We start from the raw sequence: 5973 nt of genomic DNA, 5'->3' as shown, positions 1-5973 counted from the left end.
CACTTTTTAATCGAGTCTTGCTTCATACTGGATCACTGACCATACTTTTAACACGAAAACTGCAGCATCCATTGCTAAGACGAAAATTATTTTTTCTACCGTTGTCTGAATATAAACAGTTTTTCAAAGTCCTGACATGGTTGTCATATTTATGAATACCTACATTCGTCAGAGAGCTGACCTACCTTCCATCAATCGAGTGAGGATAACAAATTTCATACATATCAATGTTTAGTCAATAAACGAACAGCAGGGGATACAATATGCATCCTGCATTTATGCGAACAGTTGCTTCCGTTCCAAGGATATTTACTTTAGATATGCATATCTAACGAAAATTTATCTTTTGCTGTCTTTTCAGGTGAGTGAGATCGACCAACAATCCTGCAGTAGACGGTGCGATGTGCTAGGTGCATCATCCTTAGGTATGCACACGATTCACAACAGTCGACTGCAAAAGAAATTGCCTTTTGTGATTGTTTACGGTGAGACTTCATTTGCAAGTACAATCGAGATACTATAATCAAATATATCAAGAGGATATCTTCAATGCAATGCAAAGAAAAAATGATAGAGTAACAATGGAAGAGGAGCCAATCATGGATTCATGATCCGATGCTACTGCGTTAGAAATAGTAACAATGATAGAAAAGAAATTATATGATAGTGCTGCCTGTGCTCACTGGTTTTGAATCATATCTTTCAAAGCAAGGCGTGACGCAAAATCAAGCAGTATTTGTTGAGCACGAATAACGATTAAGTTTGCCCTCGAAATTATCTACAAACAATGATCGCAAACTATTACAAGCGATTAAATGGCTTCAAAGCAATTCAGTCATTGAGCACGGCTAAGCATCAAGGAAAAATCGCTTGTTTGCTGTGCTAATTAAAATTCGTCGTTTGCTGCCTGGTCGCTGGTCCCTAGCTAGCAGCGAGTGACGATTTTGAGAAAGGAATGCCGGGCGTGGGAGGTTCTAATTGAGTCGAAATTACCAACCAGCGGAACAGCGGTGGAGCAAAAAAAAATCGTATCTGGCAATCGAACAGATTCCGGAATTTTCCTTGATTTCCCAGTAGTAGTAGAGCAGCTACTGACTGAAAGGAGCTTGTTCCGTCGCGCTACCGCAGGCAAACAATACCGAAATTAAGTTCTCTAATTAGTTGCGATTGTGCTGTAGTCAGCAAAGGAAACGTGTTAATCAGCACGACTTTTTTGATATCATTGTTTGCTTTTGTAACTGCAATGCAATCTCCAATTATTTGGTAATAAAAATTATGATTATTATATAATTTTTATTACCAAATAATTGGAGAATTTAATTGGACCTACATTAATTGCGTTCGGCACATAAATTCAGCTCAAGTGTTGTTTATGTTTGACTAGTAATTGAGCATGCAATAGCCACTCATCAAAAATTGCACTGGAGATTGATGTCATGTGGTTATTTAAAAAGTTACCAAGTTATTTAGGGCATAATTATTAAATTTTTCAACTTAAAATTTAAAGGCAATCGAATGCAAATTGTTGAAACGTAAACTAATGTAAATTATAATAAATATATGGTTCATAAAAAGTTATCGGGTATTTTATCGCTGCCAACAGCAGCTTGCCAAGCCAGCTAAACTTTTCACATTTCCTCTCCGAGCGATCGAGTTTCCTCTTAATTACAGCCCATTAATCAGTGCCGCAAACAACAATCTATCGAATCAAACCGCCTGCGGTTTCCCTCAGGGCTTTTTCTAAAACCGAAAATATGCGTTCTATCTGGAGAGCAGAAACCGACCGGCCAGCGGGGTGGCGTGCGGTGGCGGCGGTATGACATAATGCCAAATCGAATAAACAAATACAGTCCATTTATCAAACGGCGCAAATTTCGTCAGTCTCACTACCGACCGGCTTCTGGTGGGCCAACAAGCGTGCCAATTGAATCCTAAAACATTTGATTTACAAGCGCTATAATTCAACACCACACCACACTACCGAGCACAGCGGGTGGCAAGGTGTCTATATCGTTGGACATTGAACACAGCACCACCGGTGTCTCCAGTGAGCTGAATACTGCCAACTGCCAAAAGTCTAGAAAAATGGTAGAAATGATCAAAAAGCAATCAATCTTCCTTGTATGCCTATGGTATGGTATGCCTGCTTCCATATCGACTAGGAGAAATGCAGTTCGGTTCGCAGAAAGAAGAACTGTCTTGCCATTGAACAGATCAACTGGGCGTAGGAATATTTTTAGGATGCATTTTTAGAGGTGCTCTCGGAGTAATTTTTGAAATAATTATTTTTAAGTGATCAGGCACGTAACGTATTAATAATATTTTTGCATTAATCGATTAAAAATGTTTTAATTTAAAAAGGAATAAAATTGGTAAAGTAATAAAAGGGAGAAGGTAAATTTTGCCATACAGTTTTCTCATAATTTCACAACTTTTCTCATTTTCTTCATTTATGGTGGCAGCAAACGTTAACATTCAAAATTTTCTTGGTATTATTACGTTCTATGGTTTTCATAAAACCGCTAATAGAACTATGAGAGCCACAAGAACTGTCTAATGAGCGTCATAAAACTGCCTTCCGACCAAGGGGCCCACTCTTCCGAAAGTTTTTTTAACCTCTTTAAGAATCGAGTTACAAGCGCAAGTAGTCTTATCACGCTCTGCTGAAACCAGCAACAAAACCCACTACGCTAAAGCATACAGTTTACTCCGATGAAAAGCTAAATCAGTCGCCAGTTTTGTTCACTTTAAAATACATCCGTGAGCAGAACAGTTAAAGTTTTACTGTCAGATCTTCCTGACCGATTTAGTTTATAGCGACCATAATAAAATATCCCATAGAATAATTAATAAATTTTCAGCAGACTTCGTCGGTTTGCTGCGTATGCGCATTAAATTTTATCGTGTAACCATATTGATATAAAAGGTTGTTAAAATCAACGCGCCCTCGGAATTTTGTAATTTTTGACAACTGTTTGTTTTAACCAAATAAACATATTCAGCTATGAATTTTGTTTTTTCGGCAAACCAGTTAATCGGCAAAGCAAAACGACACTTTAACTTTTCTATGCCGATTGACTGTCCTGCCGAAAAAACAAAATTCATGAATCATCTACAGTCGATAGCTCCAATTGTATATTAAATTAGCCAATCTCAATTTCTAACAAAACTTTTTATAACAGGAAAAGCGAATGATAACAACTTTCTTTCTGCAGAACACTTTGCTTTGATGAATTTTTGTTTGCACTAGAATATGGAAATATGGTTGCGTATAACAAAATGGTTTTGTTGTTGAACTCTCATATTTTTCATAATAGCAGCAATAAATCTGATTGGTCAGGGTGTTACCGTTAACATTTCTCTATCAAACTAACAAATTTATTGCAGTTTGACAAGCAATCGTCACGGTGTTCAAAATACCGTTATTAAAAAATAGAATAGGCCATTTAAACGGAAAATGCCAGTTGGTTTGTATTGCCATCTTACACCTCTGAACCAATTTTTAAAACAAATCGGTCGACGAATTTTTGAGTTACGCCCTTTTGAAGTTTTAAAGGACAGATTGCTCATATAAAGTAAATAAAAATCTTCAATGACACTTCCAAAATGGACGTAAATCACAGCTAGTATTGATTTTTTATGCAACATATGCCCATTGCCGACCATTTTGGGAGTTTTACGCTGTATTGGGACTAACCGGAAATGTTCCGGATTAAATTATTACTGTGGAAAGTAGCCAGTATCGAGCATGAACAAATACTTATCATGCGATGCCTCAAATTACGCCAGAATTCAAAAACTAGATCACTGACAGTCAGATCAACTACCTAACACCACGTTGGTTATATCTGGACAAGTTCCGAGGACTTCCGGGAACACCCAGACAAGTGGCCAATTTCGTCCGTGAACAAAAACTTATCCTGCGATACCTCAAATGACACTAGAATTCAATAACTAGATCAATGGAAGCCATATCTGCTATCTAGGGTTAGACTTGGTCATATCTGGACATACTTGCGGGACCCCCGGAAACCCCTGGAAAGTTAATAACACAATGTGGTACATTTTGATAATAAAGACATGTTCGGAATTGGTCATTGTGGTTCATGGTACTCAATTTGGCTTACTTGGATCTATTTTAAAATTTTTAGTGTGATTTAAGGTGTTGTATGATGAGTTTTTGTTCATGTTCGAAATTGGTCATTTCCTAGGGTTTTCCGGAGTCCCCCAAACATGTCCAGATATGACCAAAACTGAACCCCTAGATAGCCCTAGCCCTAGCCCTAGCCCTAGCCCTAGCCCTAGCCCTAGCCCTAGCCCTAGCCCTAGCCCTAGCCCTAGCCCTAGCCCTAGCCCTAGCCCTAGCCCTAGCCCTAGCCCTAGCCCTAGCCCTAGCCCTAGCCCTAGCCCTAGCCCTAGCCCTAGCCCTAGCCCTAGCCCTAGCCCTAGCCCTAGCCCTAGCCCTAGCCCTAGCCCTAGCCCTAGCCCTAGCCCTAGCCCTAGCCCTAGCCCTAGCCCTAGCCCTAGCCCTAGCCCTAGCCCTAGCCCTAGCCCTAGCCCTAGCCCTAGCCCTAGCCCTAGCCCTAGCCCTAGCCCTAGCCCTAGCCCTAGCCCTAGCCCTAGCCCTAGCCCTAGCCCTAGCCCTAGCCCTAGCCCTAGCCCTAGCCCTAGCCCTAGCCCTAGCCCTAGCCCTAGCCCTAGCCCTAGCCCTAGCCCTAGCCCTAGCCCTAGCCCTAGCCCTAGCCCTAGCCCTAGCCCTAGCCCTAGCCCTAGCCCTAGCCCTAGCCCTAGCCCTAGCCCTAGCCCTAGCCCTAGCCCTAGCCCTAGCCCTAGCCCTAGCCCTAGCCCTAGCCCTAGCCCTAGCCCTAGCCCTAGCCCTAGCCCTAGCCCTAGCCCTAGCCCTAGCCCTAGCCCTAGCCCTAGCCCTAGCCCTAGCCCTAGCCCTAGCCCTAGCCCTAGCCCTAGCCCTAGCCCTAGCCCTAGCCCTAGCCCTAGCCCTAGCCCTAGCCCTAGCCCTAGCCCTAGCCCTAGCCCTAGCCCTAGCCCTAGCCCTAGCCCTAGCCCTAGCCCTAGCCCTAGCCCTAGCCCTAGCCCTAGCCCTAGCCCTAGCCCTAGCCCTAGCCCTAGCCCTAGCCCTAGCCCTAGCCCTAGCCCTAGCCCTAGCCCTAGCCCTAGCCCTAGCCCTAGCCCTAGCCCTAGCCCTAGCCCTAGCCCTAGCCCTAGCCCTAGCCCTAGCCCTAGCCCTAGCCCTAGCCCTAGCCCTAGCCCTAGCCCTAGCCCTAGCCCTAGCCCTAGCCCTAGCCCTAGCCCTAGCCCTAGCCCTAGCCCTAGCCCTAGCCCTAGCCCTAGCCCTAGCCCTAGCCCTAGCCCTAGCCCTAGCCCTAGCCCTAGCCCTAGCCCTAGCCCTAGCCCTAGCCCTAGCTAGGTCTAGTTCTACAATTGATGGCTAGCTCTAGTTCTACAATTGATAAAGGGACGATAGGGGAACTATTCAAAGATACATGGGTACCCACGAGTCACATGCCCTGGCGGGTGTTGTGGGTTCGAATACGGTTATAATCTCAGATTATAGCTTCTTAGCTCAGTTCGACCCATACACCTTCCAACATTGGACGAAAGGTAGGAGTTACAACGACTACTTGTTAAGTGTAGCTACCAATGACCCTCCCTCGACTTTCCGCTCTTTCCCATCCATCTCAAAAAAAAAAAAATTTCATTACTTTCCCCTACTGTTCCTCCATCAATTGTAGAACCACCGTTTCAAAACAATTACCCCCTGTACCAGCTATCTTCCTAGACGCATCTCTCCTTTGTTGCCCTTTAACAATAATTTTCAGTAAATCGTACATGTTGCAAAAATCTGTTTTGTTTTCAGTTTTCAAAAAAACGACTAGCAGAACTTGACAATGTACTTCGGAGAAAGATAAACGAAGTAGAACCTAATGGACGAAAAAGTTGTCCGCAGATGATGAG

Source organism: Sabethes cyaneus, chromosome 2, assembly GCF_943734655.1.
Source record: "Sabethes cyaneus chromosome 2, idSabCyanKW18_F2, whole genome shotgun sequence".
Classification (NCBI taxonomy): Eukaryota; Metazoa; Arthropoda; class Insecta; order Diptera; family Culicidae; genus Sabethes; species Sabethes cyaneus.
The sequence above is the reverse complement of the archived record's forward strand: the minus strand, read 5'-3'. Positions refer to the sequence as shown.